Genomic DNA, 22,815 nt, shown 5'->3' with positions numbered 1-22,815 from the left:
AGTTATATTGAATTATATTACATTATTTTTAAGGCAGTCCAAAAATATGTTGTCGGTTTATTAAAAAAATAATGGCGATGAATTTTTGCAAAGGATATTTCATTCAAAACATTTAATTCGAATTAAATTGAAATAATATTTATATCACGTGATGCGTAAAATCTATCACGAGCAATGAAATTTATTACGGTTTATTTAACTCACATATATCCTGTTTATCCATAACAAGGTATAAAACGGACGAAACGTTATTTTATACAACAATCACATTATTCAGAATAGGTATGTCTTTTCAACATCCGCTAGATGCGGCCGGTGCACAAGTTGTGGGAATAGTTTCACAGCCTTGTAAATGTATCCGACGTTCCGAATGCGTTGCGCTCCACGTATGTACGTGCTGTTTAGCTAAACTGTTAAAACCACAAGTCAGAGATGTTTACGTGGTGTTTTTTATTTAGAACATAAAAGCCTTCACATTTGTATTGATTATAGACATTTTTAATCATAGACAGACATTTTCACATATTAATATATAATTTACTTGTTAATGAAACTGATTTAAATTAACAATGTGTTACATATGATTTCATCGTAAATTTATTTATAGCATTATTTACTCGTACCCTGCTTCTTTGTGTCAACGTTTGGAAGCAGAAAGTATTTTTGGGGCATTTTTCAGGCGGTTTTCAAAAATATAATTTGAAAATGGATATCGTAAGTCAAAAAATATTTTCTATTTGTGATGTGCTTTTAAGTAAAATTTAATAATTAAGGTAGCTATTTTTATCGTGCACAAATGAATAAAAAGTATTATTCACAATATTGAACGGTTGTATAAAAATAACATTGTTTTCCTCTAAAAGCTCCTTCAACATCACAGCATTTGCTATTGTTAAATGATGGGAGTGTTTATTGTTTTTGTAGGCTGGGATTAAAATAACATTAATACCACCTAAAAAATGCACTATTGGTTTTCATGCTCGTTGCTGCTTACAGAAACTCAGCGAAGACTATAGAAATTACATATGTCATCAAATAGAGCTGATTCCACAGAGTACACCTCCGTTATAAAGAGCTAAAAGACCACCCTCTTTCGATGACACAGACAGACCTACCTACAATCTAGACCTAGCGGACAATCTAGAGAGCCAATACACACCAAGTTTAGAACCGTGTGATACGATTCACTCAGCTAAAAAAAGAAAAGTGCGTGGCTCAGAGAATCCTGCGACCCCCGGTCTCGGAATTAATAGAAATAGTCCCTCCTCTCCCCATGAGACCGGATTCCTTCAGGACTCCTCACTCTTCCCATATCTATACTCAAAGCGATATTTTCGAATAAAAAATGCATATGTCCCATCAGGAACACCCAACCTCCCCGGTGCAGCTCTCAAAGCCGATTTGGCTAACAGGCAAGTGGAAATAAAGAAAATAGAATTACAATTATTACTTTTTACATAATATTGAAGTTATAACGTCCCTATGGTTGGATAAAACTTACTCAAATATTTTTCACCAACGTACGGATTCACTATAATAACAACAAAAAAGTTCGGAAGCCGCAAACTTTGCGAACATATGTTTACGTTTTACAAACTAACCAAATAATTAAACTGAATACAAATTTCACATTATGGTGAGTCTGACATTTTATAGAAAAAACAAGAAGGAAAAATAGTAATTTGTAAATATTGAAAATGATACAATAAATCAAAAATGATTTATAATAAATTCATAATGGTTATTGAATCCAGGAACATGTCTGTTTACGGAACTAAACCGGAGTTGTATTTTATTTAATTTTTGAATAAATAATACCTACTTATTAATTTGTAAACTGACTTTCTAAACGACGACCGGAAAAATAAATGTTGTATTTATGTACACAAATAATTTGCTTTTATTCTTTGAAATGGGAACATCTGTTAGCATGTTTGTTGTTTACTGTTTAGCTTTCATTTCCCTTTTATTCATGTGAGTTTTTGGATAACTTTCTGCGATAAACGATACAAACCCTTTCACTAAAATGATCCGACTAAGAAACACGGTCAATTTCTATGTTAAATATATTTTACGAATAGAATTTGAGACTTAAATCGTACCTTCTACTGAATGTAAAATGCTTATAACATTTAAATAACCATTATCCGACGATTATAAGAATATTATTTACATATATATTATTATGAAAAAAGCGGTTTGCGATCTATCCAAGAAATATATTTAGAAACCGATAGATTTGGTTTCCTTCACACAGTAGGTACTGCTGTAGATTTAATTTTTTTTTATCAGATTTATTTTTCTGCTATATCTACTTGTCTAAAGGTTAAATATTTAGACTGAAAAACATTTTATATAAATTGCAATTTGCTATTTATTTAAAAAAAACATATTATTTCCCCAAAAACAATTAATCTTAATTCAACTCGTTTTGTCTCAACCATTTCCCGTTATCGAAACTGAAAGACCGGCTAAAAACTTACAGCAAATAAGTCACTCCAACTGAATATTTATACTCATTTGTACTATGCATCTAGTATACGTATTTTTCTAAAAATATCTTATTTGCTATAGCATTAAAATATATTTAAAGCAATAATGTAAAAACAAATATAAAAAATATGAAGAGCATGAAACGTTTATTTTAGCGAAAACATAAAGGCACATCAAAATCATTAGATTCACGTTCTATTCAAAGTTAAAACGATTTCCTCGAATTGTGTATTTAGTCTATGTAGCTCTTTGTTGACATCTGAGTCACCAGCGAAGAGTATATTGTGTTATCATTTATTCATTCGCACTGTATTATGTTCTGTAGGCAGTCTGATGTCTCAACATGTCTCAACTTTAGCCTTCAATTATATGACATGATATAATGAAATAAGTTGACAATGTTTGTGAACCTACGTGTTACATGTGTGAACGACGTAAGAAACTTTTCATGCCTCAATAGCGAATAAAATTCGACTGCATTTTTCTTATGACGACTTTAATGTCGATTTTATTATTAACACCTATTGGACTGCCTTATATAGTGCACTTGGTTTTGTATTTTCTTCTAAAAGGCTTATGAAACTTGTTAAACTTTAAGCTACTGTTTTGTGGGCAATATTTTGTGAATTGTAAGCGGTACTTACAAAGCACACTATTTACAGAAAGCACCTTTTAATTATCTGCACTCAACTTATTGTCTTTAAACTTTGTTTTCTGTCACGATTTACGAAAAAACATCAATTATCATTATATTATATTGTTAAGGTTTTTTGAAATTAAATGTAAAATATTATTTAAACTGTATCATCAATGGAAGAATCAAAATTTTTAATGTATTTCGAAACGTTTTAGTTATTTAGAGAATTTAAATTATTAAGTTCATATTTTATTTCTATTGTAACTACAGCTCTTGGGAGTTGCTGCATCAGACACCAAAATTAACATCTGACAGAGATATTGAAAATATCAACTAAAATTACGTTTAGTTCGTTCACAATTAACTAAGTTTTGAATAAGATAAGAATAACAAACTATCCTGTAATCGTGCTAAAATTGGTAATACAATGTGTGTATATTTAACCATTTTTTTTAATCAAATATTCTAATTTAAATAGGTATAGTTAAAAATATATATATAATTTCTTAAAAAATGACATTTCCTTTATAACAAAGATGAAATTTGCCGATGAAACGCAATAATTACAGAATCTTTAACCTATTTCCATTTACACTTATTACGTTAAGGTTAATATCGTCTTATATGGGGACCTAAGCAAATAAAAGACAAGTAGGAGTCGATACATTTACTCCTAGACATACTAACCCGCCCGCATACAAATATATCGGATACAAATATTTAACATTAATAGAAATCGATCTACTAAGTAAATTTGTGTTGAGGATCTGGTTATATAAGAAACCGAATTATGTAACCGACTTACACCTGTACACACAACAATCCTAACATATAAATTAATAGTCAAACAAAGTTCTCTCCCTAGATCCCTCTTCCTTACAAGCCTTCAGGTCATTTTGATCAAAATATTAAGATATTTACGTGCCCCAATAATACTAGTAGCAAAAATTCATGAAACTGAAATTATTTTGTTTTATTAAAATAGTAAAATGGTTTATTCTGATATTATATTGTTTGTAATATATTAAATTTAAATTATAAAAATACGTTATGAGTGAAACAAAGTTTTTGCTTCTTCATAGAAAATATATTCTTGTTAATTAGTTTGCAGCATTACTCATAGGCATTGGAAGTTGGAGATGGAGGGAAACAATTATTTCTGCGTTTAGTTTTCTGTTGAAAGGTAAAAAGTGTTTCCTTACAGTTGGCACTATTTCATGTTTATTCAGCGTAGAGCTCGCTACAGATGAATTATTCACGACCTTAAGGCGGGCATGCAATAAAATCTGCCCTTGCCTGATGCCACAAGTCAAAAGATATGATTGTTTCGACGACGAATTACAAATTATATTTGTGATAGAATTCTCTTAACAGAATATTGTTATAGTTTGACAATGTTTGTGTTTGAAAGAAGAGATATGACTAACAAAAATTAGAATACCAAAATCACATAGGACTATTTCTTCTCATTGTTCAGATCTTTGAGCAATCGAAATAAAACGTGTTTATAAAGAGGACGTATGAGTTACACATTTTTTTTTTTGTAACTTAAGCCTGTAACTACCTAAAATGAAATTCACTAGACCTTGCTGTGAACATTCATTCAGCTAACATATTTTACGAGGTAACCTTTGTGTTTGTGTTAATTTGTCGTGTAATGTTTAAGTAACAAATGTTTTAACTACAATTTAAAATCGTTTATTTATTAAGTACTTGCGGGATATGGCTCTCGTCGTAATTATTAAGTAAGTATTAAAAGCCAAATTGTAAATAAAGACCAAAACCGAAAAAAGTTTGGGATAATATATTTTTAAAAAGGTTAAGAAAAACAGGAATTTTGTAGCAGTGTGTTGATAAATCCTCAAAAAAAATTTGCTTACAATTTAAATATCTTAATTATTATTATAATACTATTGATAATTTACAGTCAGTTATGCATAGCTATCATGCGCTTCAGCACAGTCTTGGAATGGCAGTATCAATACAAACAATGTTACCGGCATGCTATGACGATTATATCTAGACACAAATATTTGAATCAATGCTTGTAGTTAATGATATTGTACAAATTCAGCAAATTGTAAATTTTTCTGGTCATGTTTCTGGCGAAATATAATCCGATTAAATGTTTAATTTACAAATAAAAAATTGTTATATAATAAACAAATTGAACTCAATTCCGAAGTCCGCACGACAGAAGGCGGGTACCAAAGTTATTTACGGCTATATTTGAATAAATTGTAATTAAAGAGTTGGTAGGATTCTTTCTTGTATTGAAATTCAAATCAAAATAAACAATTCTATGAAAAACTAACAATAACACTGATACTTTCTCCAAGTATGAAGTATATAGAGCTGTTGCAAAATCAACTAAGTTGTAGCTTTTAATCCTGTTCATTTAATGACTTTTCATTATGTACTTTGAATTGAATTTTAATATCAGTATTATCTCACTATTGCTTTAATGTTTGAGCCCAAAATTATCTAGATAACATCCAATTAAACTATTTGCATCAACAGAAAACTAGAAATAATTCGGACCAACGAAACTTTTAGAACTGTTCTGTCACACTGTATTGTAATTTAGATGTACCAGATGTTTCCAAGTGGCCCATACCATTACCCGTGGGATCTGGTATAATTGCATTGTCCCTTCTCTCTATAAACGTATCACTATAATTAACACATTTCTACAGAGATAGTTTAAATTGTACCCTCACTCTTCCCGAATATAAAGATTCCGTAATGTGGATACTTAACATTTTTAGAGTAGATAACTAAGTTCATAAAGGAATATGTCAGTCAGTAATTCATTATTTCTTAAACATAAAAACCTGAAAATATCAATAAAATTTTTATTAAGTACTTCAGATGGGAAATATAGGTAAAAATATAAATTTTATCTTAAGGTTTAGGACAGCAATTCCGTCCTTTTATTATTATTAAATTAGCAAAGTCAATTATAGGTCAAAAAGGGCATTTAATTATGAAAAATAGTAATGACTTACCTACTTATTATATATAAGATGAAAAGTTTCCGAAAGTCTACGATTGGACCAATTTTAATAACAAAAAAGGTACATGTAACTCTAAAATAAAGGAAAAAATACTTCTAACTTCTCTTGTATCTTAAAAATTCTTTAATCTACATGAGGTTTAACTGGGAAGTGTCTGACCGAAAAACATATCTAGTCATAGCCATATCACAAGGAATTAAAAAAAAATCAAAGATTATCTGAATCCGTCATCACGACACTTTTTTCTGTTCATTGAGAGCTATGTTTATAGCTATTGCCTTTATAACGGGTATAAATGTCACTAAGATTTTGGCAGATATTTTAAGTAATTAAGTTTAATAATAATAAAAGCCTTTGTATTTTATTTAATCCACAGCTTTTATCCCTGTTTTTTATCTTAACAATATGAAATGTTTGAAAATGTTGCTTTAAAGTAAAACCGCCTCAATGAATATTAATTTACTAACCAATCATATTTTACGTGTATAGTGAACTTGTAGTCTGTAAAAAAATGTATATTGTCGGTATTATTGATATTATATTATGTTACCTTCATAAATGTCTGACCAATTTTGTCAATTTTAAATTACTATTCCTTATAATTAACTTAACATAAGTATAACCATTGAACCTTTCTAATAAACAGCTTGTTTGTATTTCGAACTTTTCTTCTATCGGTTTTCAATATATTATAATTATTTGTAAATCGTTTTACTACCTCATTAAATCTTAATATTCTTTTTATGATTGGCTTTGTTTATAACAAAAATTTTTTTTTATATATTTTCAAAAAAATAAGTTCCCGAATCATTTTATGAAATATAATTTAGGATAAAAAATAAAACAAAAATTAAAAATTTTCCTTATAAATCGATTCCTTCAAACAGTCTATATGTGTACTAATTATTATATATATTTCAATAATATCACAAATTTATCTACATTTTTATGTGACCCAAACAATATTTTAAATTATTTATGAGAATTAAAAAAACATAGAAGTTTGTTATTCAGTAAGAATGTTATTTTTTATTATGATCCTAGATTTTTTTTATGGATTCATTAATTATTTCATAGCTGAAATCATTCAAATATAAAATCCCATCATAGATAAATATATATATATATATTAATTTGCACTGAATGCGTTCTTCTTTTTTAAAATGTATGGTTGATTGGTTCTTAGGATTTTTTTTTAACATGTATTATTTGAAGTGTAGGTCGTTTATTATTTCTGTATTCTTTATTTTTTCCATCCACACGCCTCTTTACTTTTGGTTTAGAAGAAAACATAACCATTAATTCGGAGCGGTTATTTTTTGATTCATTTTATGTTGCAGGTGATATTTGTTATTTATTTTTTCTTTATAAATAAGATTATGAGAAAAACAATATCTTGTATGAAACGAACTCACTGTATAACTTTTAAGTCACAAATGATTTTAAATTTAGATGATCCACAGTTCTCTCGTGCTTTAAAACGAACTTGCCAAATGCATTCACAGACCTGGTTAATATATTTTACTTATACAGATCTAAAGTAACCTGGTGTCCATCATAGTTTTGTCTAAAAGCTAGACCGATTGTGATGCTACTTAATGAATAACGTTATTTTGATGGATGAAATATGGTTTTGAATTTAATAGAAAACATAATAGCAATGTTATAAATTAAATATAATATTTTTACGAAAATTTATAATTTTTCCATAACAGAATGGAGGTACACGCATTACATGTATTATTGGCGATTAAAATTAGATAAGTAACTTGTCCTAAATGTATTTTTGTCATGTAGGACTCTACAAATTTCGTTATTTTAATTTTTCAAAAATAAAAATACTGAAACTATGCTTGAAATATTTTTTCTCCGTAGTACATTCATTTGTTCTATGAAATACAGAATACTAAATTCACTGACGTGTGTTATTGTATTCAGACGTTTACAGACACGACAGTTTAATTGTCAAATGGACTGGAAACCGATATCCCGGTATTTCGATTTTGTGTCCAAATTCTGTCAATGATCTTTTCATTGTTTGCAAAACATTCGTTGTCTCTATAGATTTATTTTCTGCTATATAAGAGTAGTGTTTCCTAAAGATATAATAAGAGATTAAGGTTATAAGTAAGTCATATTATGCAGACACATTTTTTGTATGCAAACACATACTTGTTTATATATATTTATTTTAATACTTATTCTTCTGCGTTTATAAAGTAAAAAATATATATATCTATAACATGTCATTCTAATTTTCAAGCAATGGCTTAAAATTATATATACAAAGAGCACGGTTACGCATTCAGATTTCAATAACTATGGACATGACAAGAATAGTGACAATTCAAATAATTTTTCTTTTGTGTAAATACGACTATACCGTTCCAGCATCTGGGTTCGAAACCATTTTAAATTGTATTGTATATTGCACTGAACGTTGCAATAAAAGCTACGTCATAAAAATTAAACCTCAACCTCATGTTTTTCATATATTTTGTTTTCATTTAAATCGAGAATCTTCACAAACCTAGTACATTTTATATAGAGTTGAATAAATTTTAAAATAAAATCTAAAAAAAAAAATACTTAATTAGTTAATCTCTGTGATATTTTTAAGTTTTAATATCGACCGTTTTGTGATACCCGCTCAAGAAACAATGGCATTCATATTTACAACAAGTCAAATAAAATCTTGTAAATTTGCTGTTATTGATGTTTAAAGATAACAGGTAAAGCAAATTCCTGGTTAATACCAAGACCGTGGTAGTGCTTTCTAAATATATAATTCTGTGAACCAATAATTCCTTAAATCGTTTCGGGAATCAAAGTCCTTTTAAGTGACTTAAACGTTTCCAACATTTCTAGTTTCCTTTTATTTACTATTTTCTATCATCTAAACTAAAAGTATCCGTGGAGTACTATTATATAAAAGTCCAGTAGGAAGCACGTCTGTATCATGGAAAAATGGATTTAAATCACCAAAACATACATATGTAAACAAAGATAAAAGATAAGAATATATTATAATAAAAGAAATATATAAGGCTTAAAGACTTTGTTTGCTATTAATTTGGTTTAATAAACAAAATTATTTTTTATCAACCTCTACAAACCTATACTAATATTATGACCTGACCTTTAGATAGCCCTCGTCTTGGATAGGTATTCAGTAATGTATTATCACGACTATAATGTCTTAGTAACGACTTTCTATGAATAATGTCTTTAGATAACAGTTATAGTCCAAGTTGTAAGGGCTCTATAAATAACATGAAATACGTTCAAGGGATCAGAGAATTGACTTCTTTTTTAAATATATGAGAATCGAAGCAGTAATTTATAAGGATTTTTACAATAACTTATGAGACCCTGGTACCTAAAGTCCGATAATATTTTTATAAAAAGTAATTTCTGTTAACAATATTTATTAAAATTAACTATAAAATTTAAGCCAAAAAATTACTGAAAATTACCAGCAAATTTTAATCAATTATTACAATTAACTTATTATTAAAGCGTTCTAATTGGATAATTCTGGACGTAAATGTTATCAACTTATACAATATAATAAATTTTCATATACTGGGCTGTCTTTTGGACGTTTGTATGGAAATATATTTGAGTATAATTGAATATTAGACATATGTCTACATTTATCCTTTGAGAAACATCATTATATTTGTGTCAGATTGTTAGAATTGATTTCTCGGAAACTCACTTATTATACGAATATCTAGATATCTTATTGCTTTTGACAAACAAACGCAATGCTTAGCTTCATTAACAGGTAATTTGAAATGCTGTTAACAAAGTAAAAGTTTTACGATATAATATCTATCCTCGACGGCGTCAAACATTGAACAGTTGTCAAACATTGAGTAATTATAAGAGAAGTTACGTTACTTTTAGTATCAAAATGTTAATTGAAATCATTTGACATACTAAAATGTATTAAGTAATCTCTTAGCATTTATCTCACGAGTATACCTTTATCAGCAAAGGTAAAGTCATTTGGCTATCGCACGCTACCTCTTCCATTATACTGTTTTGAGATTAATCGGTCTGTTATTGACATTGAAAGTAAACGTAGACCGTCCCGTCAGCTATATCGCTTTGATTAAACATACTATGCGCGCTTTTCCTAACAAATCATTATATTACATTTTTAAATTATTTTTTATTTTTTTTTAGTACTGTCTTAAATACGTTTCTTATTTTCGTAAATTTTATTTAATTTTTTGATTGGACAAATAATTATTTACGTGTCAATATAATTTCAAAATGAGGTAAACTTATGGTGGATCTGAAATTGTATATTGAGTTCAGGACTTAATAATATAGAGTAACCTTAATTTCAGGATACATAACAGTACATAATATAATCACGATTTTTTTTCCGTTAATATAATAAAAATAATACTGTTTGGTAAACACGTTGTTTGTGATAAAAAATTATAAGAATAAAAGAAAACAAACAACGAAACCATTAAAATAATAAAGATTTTTATACTTAAATAAAATAAAACTTCTTGATTATAAAAAAGATTATCAAATATTGGCGGTCAGATAATTTAATGCTTCAATTTTGATAACATTTATTTAAATACATTCAATTGACCAACTGACTGAACGAACTTCTACGAATGCTGTGTTATTTTCGTGATATTTTATAGTCACGAGTGACTATACAATTCGGTAAGTTCATTTAAATTGTGTATAAAATATATTATTTACTATTTTTGTATTTATTTTATTTTATATATGAATGAATATAGTATTTGTGTAACATGATGTAGAAAATAGGCGGTGATTTATATTTATGTACATTCAGATAAAAAGCGTAACAGAGCTACGGTAAAATAAAACAGAATATAATGTTATAAATATACGAATTTTTCGAAGAAGTTTTTTCGTAAGAGGAATCTTATCACCGTTCACTACACAGTCTGCTAAATTTTTTATTAAGAGTAAACGAAATTATTCAATACTACGTTTATGAAAGTAATATTTTTAATTTTTTTTATAACGTACCTACTTATAAGAGGCCATTTTATTATGTAAAGTATGATCATAAAATTCTCCAATAGCCTCATTAATTTTGGTATGGTCTGAGTCTTTTACATATAATTTAAGTAAAACTTGATGAACTAAATAGAATATATAGCAATAGAAGCAGTACTATAGTAGCTAGCAATTTATACTCCTGAACTCAAAAGAGAGCTAGAAATTTTAGAGCACGGTATGCTCCTGCATTATTTACAAGATTTGAGTCCGTAAAAGTACAATTACTCGGTCCTGGCTCCGGACAAAATTCTAACAAATACACTTCGAACATATGATAAATGTTTAGAACAAGAATCACACCTTGAATCAAAGAACTATTAAAGGGGGAATCTTCGCTCGAACTAAAGCATTTTATTCTAAGTTTTCTTAAAAAATCTATTTGTAATGACTTATCAAATATTGAAAAAGAATGAGCGAATTAATTGTATTGCAGTATATTATTAGAAAAAGCTTATGTTAATACTAACAAATGACGTATTGATTAAAATTCTAAAGCGTGTACTTCCCATATTGCTATACTGTTGCTGCTAAAGCACACAGGCGGTATGCTGTTAGCAAAGGACGGATCGTATTCGATATAGACTTTTGCAATCATGTTGGGGCTGATGGCAATCGATGAGCTTACTTTTAAATATAACTCGTATATCTTGTTAATAATAAGAAATGTTTAAATCAGTACTGGAATAATCAGTATTTAAATAAAATCGTAAAAGGTTTATAAAGTTAGGTGGTTCTTAATTTTTAAAAGTTTGTGATTTCCAGGTGTGCGGATGTAGGATTATAAGACCCTAGAGAAGTAGCCTCGGTTCATCGATAGTTAACCAACATAGGGAGTGATAAGTGTTTGAAAAGTGCTTTATTTATTAGTAGTTCAAGTATGAACAAATAAACATTGCGCTATCAGGACTTCAACCAAACTAATGTCTATATTACATCATTGATAACTACAACACTGACACCAATATCGGCACATTTCAAAAATAATATGCCGTTCTAAAACGTCCTTGTCATGAGATACATAAATAGAGTTTAAACAAATTTACAAAATTAATATACTCACCTAATTCTCGTTGGTAGCGAATACATGTATCAATGATCCGCATAACCACTACCAATAAGCCTGTCAAATTTGATATATTACACCATATTGAACTAACGTTATCTGCATGTGGATAAATTTCATCCTGCATATATTATAACGTCTTCGATAACATGATACATTGCCTTATGTTTCTTAATCGAAAACTAAAAATAAAAAAGTCATTTCTTATGTCACTTCAAGAGTATAACATTGTTATATATCGAGTGGCGTTGTCACTCAACACCGGCAATTCCAAAAAAGTAGGTTATGAGCTTTACTACATAAATAGGCATGGATGTATTAGTAAGCCATTTAAATAGCCTCTTCCAACGGGGAAATAAATCTTGTTTCGTGGGCAGGAGACATTAAAAAATGTATTATAATTGTAATCCAAATTAGGATTTTATTTAGACACTATGTAAAAACATCAAATACGAAATATAAGTAAGAATGTAAAAGAAAATAGATAAACAATATAATAAAAAATTAATATTTGACATATTTTAAACGGAATATTAAGTCTTTGTTCAACGGTTGAAAGTAGTATACTTATGGTTTTTCAACGTCAAAATGTCGGTATTAATATAAAACCGAACTAATCTCACCTGATATTGAATTATAATAGACGGCTACCGGATACTCGATCACACTGTGTGTTGAAGTTAATAGAAATGTTTAAATACCTGTACGAAATATAGGGCAACAAAGTAAGGACATCTAAGCAGCTATGAGCGCCCCTTCAATAAATATGAAATGTAATGAAAAAAGTATTTTCAACGCGACTTTGTAAGGTTATAGTAAAGAATTCGAAAAGTCATTAATATCTATATTTGTTGTCAGATAATTTATTACCCGCCTTTTTATTTACAATTTCGAATAATATACGGCACAAAACAATTTAAACCGCAAAATATGTGGTCATGTTGCTTTGATTTAGATACTGAGTAGTTAGTGAAAAATGTTAATGTGTGTAATTTATTAGGTTTGTGATAATTGTTGTGAATTCACGAAAGGTTTTTTAAGTGGCGGTTAAGAGTTAAGCCGCCGGAAATCTTCGTCGAGAACATCGTTTCACGCCGTTGAGATGTAACACATAATTCATCAAGGAATATTCTGCTACAGTTCTGTATGAAACTATTTTAAGGTGTACATCAATCTAACAGATTTTTATCATCTGGAATACGTAAATTAGCCTCAAAATCTGAAGCACAATATGATTATCAATTAAAAAATATCTCTCATCATTTTCTAATAAATTTTTTTAAAATTTTGTCTAAAATCTAAACTGCACGATTTTTTTTATAATATTGAAGCTATAACCAATTAATTTTAATATTATTGACTTATATTTAAGATACGTTTGTAACGAGTTTTCACGTTCAGCTGCGGCCACATTTAGTCGTCACTCAAAACAATAGTGGTTGCAATTACTATAAGAAAAAGTTTTCAATCAAACTCTCTATATTCCTGTAACTTGTGTAATTAATTTTTTCACTTTAATACAATTTAAAAACTGTTATTTAAAGATATAACAAGTGCAAAAGGATTATTATTTTAACTATTTTGTAACGTTATCTATTTTTAAAAATGATGTACTCGTAGTTTTTAGATGATCATTATTGTTTATTGGAAATTACTCATAAATGAGAACAAATTCTTTTTTTTTTACCTTAAAGACTATGTATTTTATATATAAGATTTCTATCTTAACTTTTTATACAGACTTATTTCTAAAACAATATAACTTGTGCTCTAACGGAACGAGCTTACAAATAAACTTACAAAAAGGTTTGTCACAGCGAAATTACATTTTCGCTTGTCACCGCGGATGGGACGCGGGCAGCCATTATCGCTACACTAAATTGGCGTCTGTATTTTATGATCCCACAAAATCTTGTTGAATTTTATGAAATAAATTGACATTTTTAGATTTAATTAAAACAATTTTCTGAGCTTTGGACGTCAACATTAATTAATTTTTAATGGTTCATTATTATCGATAATATATGTAAGTATTTAAAAAAAACTTCAAATACAAAAAGCGTTAAAGATCACAAGCGAGCCTATTATTATTGCAGTTTTTTTAAATATACCATAAAAAGTTTTGCTACGCCATTGTTTTACATTAATTATTTAAAAAATGTCATTTACATCAGAATGAATTTAATAAAATATTCGATGTAATTAAAAGTAATGTTTAACAAAATACGTCACAAAAGTAATAGCAATTAGAACAATACCTAAAAATCAGGTTTAGACTTGATTCAATCGTGGACCGTGCCAAAATGAAACCTGAGGCCCAGAGACTTGGTTTTTGGGAAGATAATCTTGAATGGTACCACTGATATAAATTGCCGGTCATCAACCTCACCTGATTAAATGAATTCTTCATTTTTATTGTCCAATCAGATTTTTTTAACATATACTTGATAATAGTTGCACGTTGCACGTGTCCTACATAGATTAATTGATACAAGAGAGACATTCGTATGCAATAAAAGAGCTAGTTATTTCGACAAGGACCAACTTCTAGACAATAGTTAGTATGGTGTATCACAATTCTTAAACAAATTCAAATATTTCTACATTTTATTATTCAATCCGCATCCCACTCATACGTACATTCTTTGGCAATACCAATTTTTTCTTTGTATACAAGAAACGTACTAAAAGATCGAAGGTCTAAAATCGACTCCTACAGTTGTATTTTTTTTTTTCAGAACTACATGCTGTTTTTGTAGAGAAAAGCATAATTTTATTTTCAAATTTTTATTTATAAACCAACAGATAGTTGTAAATCATTACATCTGTTTGTATTGACATCGTATAGGAAGCGTCTCACTTGTTTAATCATTAAATTCATAGTTGAGTTTATTTTCATTGCACGTCACATAGTGTCTCAGTGGGATCGCCTTGTTTGAGCAGTAGTAAATCCCTTTTTACGGTACATTTTCCTTATGAGAATTGGGAATTACTAAGTACATAATTTTAAACAAATTATACTGGATCCTGTTTCTATATATTTTTTTACTCCAAAGTTTGTTTTTTTTTTTCGGAGATGCGTGTTACAAGGTTTTTGGAATTTATTCAAACTATTAGAAATATTATATAATTGTAACTATTCAAATAAACATGAATGAGTAGCTATATGTAGAGTCCATTTTAATAAATAGCTCACAACTGCCCTTTACGTATCAGTGGAAGCTAAATGGTTTACTGAAATAACATTATAGATGATGAACATAAAAATAAGAAAAGAACAAGAATGTCAACAGTTTCAGTATTCAGAATAATTTTAAAATAAACTAATATTCTACACAGTAGACATAAATTTGTACATCTAAATCAAAACAAAAGTGGAAATAGAATTTCGGTTATTTACAATGCAACATTTCAAAAGAAAATTGATCGAAACACAATAGGACCCATACTATAAAAGCTAAATGGTCTCTACATTTTTACCGTTCAGTCATTGTAGTTCTTTTTTAAAATGCTAATAGAGTAAACATTGTGTGAAGTTGAAATTTCAGAATATCTACCAGAAGTAACATTAACTTGTGATTACATATTATTGAAACTAGAGACACCCTTAGCCGCGACAGAAAATTTTTCTTTGCTAATCCTTGACTCATATTGTACGTTTGGACAACTTTAATTAATTTTATAACGAAAACAAAAATGTTTTCTAACTATTAATAAAAATATTCTATGCTAAAATTTTCTTATTTACCATTCATTAAAATTAAATTGTTGTCTCTGTTTTATATTTTCAATTCGAATGAAGAACATTATTATAAAATTCACAAGATATTCCTACATTTTATTTGTCATTAGCAAGAAGAATTATATTTTATGATTGTTTAAATTATCTCAATAACAGAAAATTATAACTAACATTTCCAACATTCCGTTCTTTCTAATTATACCTCCATCTGCTTTAAATTTACATATTGTGTACTATGATAAGTTTCTTAGCTTTTCAGACAGACTTCTCTCTTCCGTCCAAAATCATTTCTTTAACTTTTAAGTCGGTATATTTTTCAGACACACGTTTCACACTGACACAACAGCTTCACAATATTATTATCAATTTCTGTATTCCTGTCTATATGTGAGTTATTTATTTAAACATACAAACCTAATTAAGGGCTGAAATATTGATTGATAAAGCAGAATTTTTATGAGTTTTAATAAATTTATAACCTAATATATTTATTTGCATCTGTTACATGAAACCTTACTCTTCGAGGAAAATGAATTGAAAATCTATTAAGACATACAGGAAATCCCTGACTCCCTAAACTCTCAGGAAGAAATTAAACATAAAAATCTAAATACAATAGCCGAGGCAATTTTCATCTGGCAATTTTTTTTATTACAAGTATTATTACAAAACAAAAAAGGTTACGTGCTCTTTAATACATGAGAAAAACAATGTAAATTTATACTCTTTATTTGACTCTTCGTTTCGCCATATCACCGTAACTGCTTTTTTTAATATACTGTCTTTATAAAATCAAAGTAATGTAACAAAGATAATTTTAGTTCAGAAAAACATTACTATTTCTATTTCAAATAAAATTTTAGTACACTTTGCTCGAAATTTTAAACAAGACCCGTTTTAAAATATTGGCTATGGATATGTTACGTGAATTCTACGTACTAGCAACGCCACACGCGGCTTCTTGTATTAATATTCAAGTGAATATGTAACAACACAACACAAAAACGTCAAAAGAACGTATTGTCGTCAAAATATAAGCCCATAATTTTTACGTGACAACGAGAACTGATAAAATATTCAAAGCAAACATCTTTCAAGGACTGACAAAAAACTTTCCACATGCTAATGTTTCCGTAGCGTGGATAAACCAATTTCCCGCACGCTGGAATATCCCATGTTCCCCATTAGGGCGGCAAACATAACGTAGCTCACATTATCCAAAGCACAGAAGTAAAAAGAACAATGTACAAAGACGGGCACCCAATTTTTTTGCACTACACGGAGTCTGCGAATGCGAAATCAACGTGTTTGCGCGCGCCACAACCCACCCTTCAGTATAACCTTGTCAGTTGAACGAGACGTACGTCTCATCGTATAAGTCTCTCCCAACAACGACACCCATTCGAAATATTAAATTTTAAAAAAGAAAATTTAATTACTGTACGTAAAAGGTACCAACTTTTTGTGAAGTTCTTGACTTATTTTAAAAGTGTCAGTGCTGTGTTAGACGATTTATAATGTGGGATATTAAAGACGCAGGGTAGAATTAAATAACTATGATCAAATTGTGATGACAAAATGATAACAAAAGACACGAAGCAACCATAAGCTTGTAGCAGCCAGGTAATGTATTCTGACTTTAGAAACTTTTCCTGAGTTCTCACAAACTTTTGCATATTTTTATCATGTTTTTTTTAATATAAATTCAAATATTCTTGTACATTTTAATAATCGTTTTATTTTCAATTAAACCTCATCAAGTTTAGTAGAAAATTAATTTATATATATGAAAACGTTTTTATTGAAATCTTCCACAAATATTAAATAATTATGTTATTTTCTTTAAAGTAAACAATTTTTCTAATGTTGACCTGAAACTACTTTATCGATAAGTAATTTAATGCAATCTGATTATACAAGAAGCTGTTTTATGATTTTCTCTTTACAATTCCATTAAATTATCTTTATAAGAAAATAATTCAAGTTTCAATATTACACGACTTATTAACTGGTAGTTTTCATGTTTTTTTTTTTTGTTAATAACTCTGATAAGATTGATAATTCCCGAAAGTAAAGGTGTAGGAAAATGTGGAAAACTATAAAAATAATTATTTAATCTATTAACGAAAATTAATTTTTCACAAAATCACCAATTCCAATATATATTATTAAAACAAAAAAAATAATTCTATGGAAAAACAGTTCTGTAATAATATTTTCAACAATAATCGAGAATATATTTTCTTTTATAAAATGTATGCATACTTAACATAACACTGTTTTTAAAACAGAATATAGTTGAAGAAAATGTTAGTAACCTATGTTCTAATTAGTTCATTTATAACGTAACATCTAAAAGAAACTGAATGTATTTTTTAAGCAGAATTTTAATTAATATAAATATATTTAATATAATACGTATAAAAAATAACCTATTTTATGCCCTTGGTTTATTGGGAATTACTAAACCATAATAGAGTTTTTAATAATTCCAGCACTTATTCCAATTAATATCAAATAACAATTGTAATACATGCTTAAAAAATCATAATACCCAAATTTTATATGCGTATAACTGAACTGAATAAATGTATTATCTTAAATAATTGAACTTAAAGAATCCCTATAAGATAAATAAAATATATATATTATTGAGAAATAAAGAGCCGATTCTTTCTAACATCCGTACAAAAATAAGTAATTTGTCAGTTTCAGCGTAGATGATGCAAAACAGAAAAACACTTCCTTTTTTTGTAATCAAGTCATAAAGTGTATAATTGAAGGGATGACAATGTCCTATTACCAGCGTTCAAAAATAATGTTACCGCAAGAACAGGATTAGTTTGAAAAAAATGAGGGTCCTAGAATGTACTCATAAATATCGAGATTCACGTCGAAGGGACCTTAATTATTTTAATAAGATGGAATTTAGAAAAACATAAAATTAACATAACTCTACAAGAACTCCAAATATTGCTTGGGAATCCCTTAAAGGATATGTCTCTTTTATATATTACAGGGGATAATTAAGTAACCGAGTAACGTACTTCTGTTTTATGATATATTTTCTAAAGAAGGTACAGAAAATTTAATCGTATCTAAATCCTACCACAACAATAAAAATATTATGATACAGTAAAATTCACAATGCTCTATTTACTTCCATCGACTTCTCGTTTAATATATTTTAAGTGTAAAGAAATTTATTGGCTGTAACAAGTTGCCTAAAATTAACGTGGACAAACTTTAACATCGAGGCAAATTATAAACAAATGTTACTTATTTAATCAGCAAGTGAATTGTTTAATATCTTAAATACTTATTACAGATATAGGATAAAATTATTGATATTTTGTAGGTTCTAAAGCGACAAACGAGCAGTCAGTTTTCCTGATGGTAAGTGGCTACTATCGCCCCTAGGTAGTTTTAGTGCTAAGGAACTATTCTGGGTAAAAAGGATACAGAACTAAACGAGAAACATTGAAGAATTATAGGTGCAAATGGAAACTATAGATATTAAAATTAAAAGAAAAAATGTAGTAATTAATAAAATTACATAATAATTTAAATATGTCTAAAAGTATGGGTCCGTCTGTTTGTTACCATTCACAGATGAGTAACTGAACATCCAACCTCTTATAATGAAAGTTTCTAGTTAAACGAAACGTTCATGCGGTCAAATCCATGATAAGCTAGAGTTAAATGTAAAATATATTTACACAGACTTTAATATAGCCTCCTGTTATAAATTTAGTTTTAAATACAACTTCAGTATCCTTTTGGGGACCGGATTTCTTAGATGGATGTCTCTGATTAATTTAATTTAATATAAAACGAAACTACAAATTGATTTAGAAAGGACCATATTTTGTGAGTTAAGTCTAGACAACACTTATGTAGAGAATTTTATCAACTTGTTTTTAAGATTTAGACGGTCACTTTATTGCTTTAATTCTGCACATGTTTTTTTAATACAATATGACCTGAGTTGATTATTTCGACACTATATTAAAAAACTTTAATCTATCGTATGTATGAGTGTTTTAGATGATCTTTAGGTATTTTTTGAAAAGGTTAATGAACGATAATTAATATTGTAATCAGTGTTCAGCATTCGCATGTGTACGTAAAGTAATTATAATTGAAGATCCCATTTATTTATTTAGCTAGATATATGATACATATACTATTTGTCACTTTGACACTTTTGTTTGTTTTCAATTAAAATGGAACTATCGACGTTGATTGTATGACATCAGTTATTGAATTTGCTTTTCAAAATTTTTATGTTTAGATTATATTTATTTAAAATAAATTTACGTATACTTTCTAAATCAATTTATTCTGTATCAATTGGTATTTATTTTCAGATAGCCTACAGAAATTAAATTAAATCATGTATGAATTAAAGGACAGGAAAAAAAATCGTCACTGTATAATATCAAACTTAATTACGGACCCTTGTTGGTGCTACGTAACAAAATTTCAAAGTTCACACCCAATTAGGCGTGGAGAAATTTCCTTGCAAAAATTTTATGGTCAACCAAATGTGTGAAGAATTAAAGCCCACAAAAAATTTCTGCACTTTTTAAAGACATTGTCCCACCGCAAACGAGAAAAAGTATTCACTTAATTAGTCTTTTTACAAACGATAAAGTAATTATTGTACAAAGTTATGTGGAGAAATGTTTTGTATTAATTTAAAAACTTGTATTCAAATTTAAATAGAAAATATAGAATTAAAAATTCTTATATAAAAGTATTTTTTTTACTTACTTTTCAAAGTATCAGCACAAAATTGCTATTATGTAAAAAAATTAACAAAATTAACATCTCTTTAAAAATAAAATCCATAACATGGTATCTTATAATGATATTTCAAAGTAACAATCGCTTTGAAAGTGAAATTATTTTAAATCTACCTTCACAATTCATTAAATTTAGCCTATGCAATTTCCCAATAAATATTCACTTCGACGTTAACAGGAATCAGTTATGAAATTCAAGAGCTTCTGAAACCAAGAATAGTTACGCAAATAAATTTGTTGAAATTAAATTTCTAACAGATTTTGCTCCACTATTATATCTATTTATTTTTAATTATTATCAAAAAGGAGTTCTATTATAAAAAATGAAAATATTTAAAATGAATCATCTTAAACAGAAGTGCAGGGGCCTTGCAGTTTATATCCCATTGCTGTCAATGGCAGACCATTAATCATTCTGTACTAAGAGTTATTGCTTTGTACCAAAATGGATTTTATGCAAATCTAACGGAACTAATTTCAGAAATACAGAAACTTTTGGCAAAAGGAAGTAGCAATGGTAATATGCAATATGATTCTTTTATTTAAACAATTTCCCGTTTTTAATCTTATAAGTCTTGATTATTATTACTAATAATGAAACTGGACAAAATGTCACTGTAAGCAGTATGAAACAAAGTTAATACTGAACAACGTTTAAGAAATAACAATTTTAAGGAATAATAATTTAATATTTATTAAGTTACAAGGCTAATGACGCACGAAATTATATTTTTTATATATACAAATTATGTTTTGAAGAGCTGTGTTATTTAATATCAAATTTATTTTACTGGATTAAAATAGGAGTGCCATAAACATAATTACATATCCGTATAATTTTGAAAAATTAAAGCTCATAGAGACATTCGTCCGAATTCTGATTATATACCTGTATTTATAAAAAAACAATTTCTACTTATTTCTGTTTAAAACTTTACAATAAAATCACAAATAAACATAATTTCTTATACGAATTACAAAGTAAAAAGGGATCAAGTATTCTTAAGTCCGTAGTGATGTAATCACCTTAAATACCATAGAGCTATCGATTACTTTCCCTGCAATCTCTACGAATTTCTTTTGTGAACTCATCTATTTGCTATCAATCAGAGGTAAATGGCTCCAAATTGACAATAGAAGGGATTACAAAGCGTATTGTAAAGCTGTTAGCTCAAATATACTAATATGCATCTTCCGCAGTAATTCTATGAGGAAATTAAATGAACAAGGCTGTTATATCAAAGCCACTTTTATAAGCGACGGTTAAGTTTAGGATAAAAATATAAATCCTCCTTTGATAGACTGAAATAAATGGGAAAGTTTGAACGTTATTTGTATTAATCGGTATCATCGCCGGAATGTAATAGAAAATCAAAATGTCTGCTTAACAAAAAAATAAAATTAATATTCAAATTAAAAGACTTGCTTACGTATAAAATCTTTCGTATAAATTGTTTCACTTTAGAGGTATTCTCAAATATAGTCTTTATAATATTCAAATTGGACTAATACACATAATAAATCCATGCAATAATATCTTTGACATATTAAATCTATGTATGTATGTAAAATTGGTAACAGTAATTAATTTAATGCACTCGGTTCATGTCAACAAAAGATTATTATAATAAATAATCAAAGAAAAATATTCTAGATTGCACGTAAGATTCTTCATATAAAAATATTTAACATTCTACGTGACATATGATTTGTCGAACATGATATTGACCTTGTTTTTTTTGTTACTTATTTGTACCTTATAATTTATTTATGGCCACTGAAATTTGCTGAATTTGCTACCTAAAATATTTTTTCTTTTATAATATGTTGATTTTTTGATGGAAACGCAGTTATATGTACAATTCCTAAATAAATAAAAGCTCTTTATCGGTTAACATTGACCGTATCTAAGTTAGACTATAAATATCTAGGCCTTGAGCTTACTGCCCGTGGCCTGAGGCGTTCGACCGTACTGATTTGAACTGACC

General features: G+C 28.2%; 1 protein-coding gene across 1 annotated transcript in view; it reads left to right on the top strand.

Annotated features, from left to right (window-relative positions):
• Positions 1-17,379: 17,379 nt before the first annotated feature.
• The window catches only part of LOC116770242 (5-hydroxytryptamine receptor), a 42,476-nt gene continuing 37,040 nt past the window's right edge, over positions 17,380-22,815 (top strand). Inside the window, exon 1 of the mRNA XM_032661634.2 lies at positions 17,380-17,642. The gene's annotated coding sequence lies outside the window, so the exon portion shown is untranslated. The remainder of the gene's footprint in view (positions 17,643-22,815) is intronic.

Source organism: Danaus plexippus (assembly GCF_018135715.1).
Source record: "Danaus plexippus chromosome 13 unlocalized genomic scaffold, MEX_DaPlex mxdp_15, whole genome shotgun sequence".
In the NCBI taxonomy this organism is placed as follows: Eukaryota; Metazoa; Arthropoda; class Insecta; order Lepidoptera; family Nymphalidae; genus Danaus; species Danaus plexippus.
The sequence above is the reverse complement of the archived record's forward strand: the minus strand, read 5'-3'. Positions and strand labels throughout refer to the sequence as shown.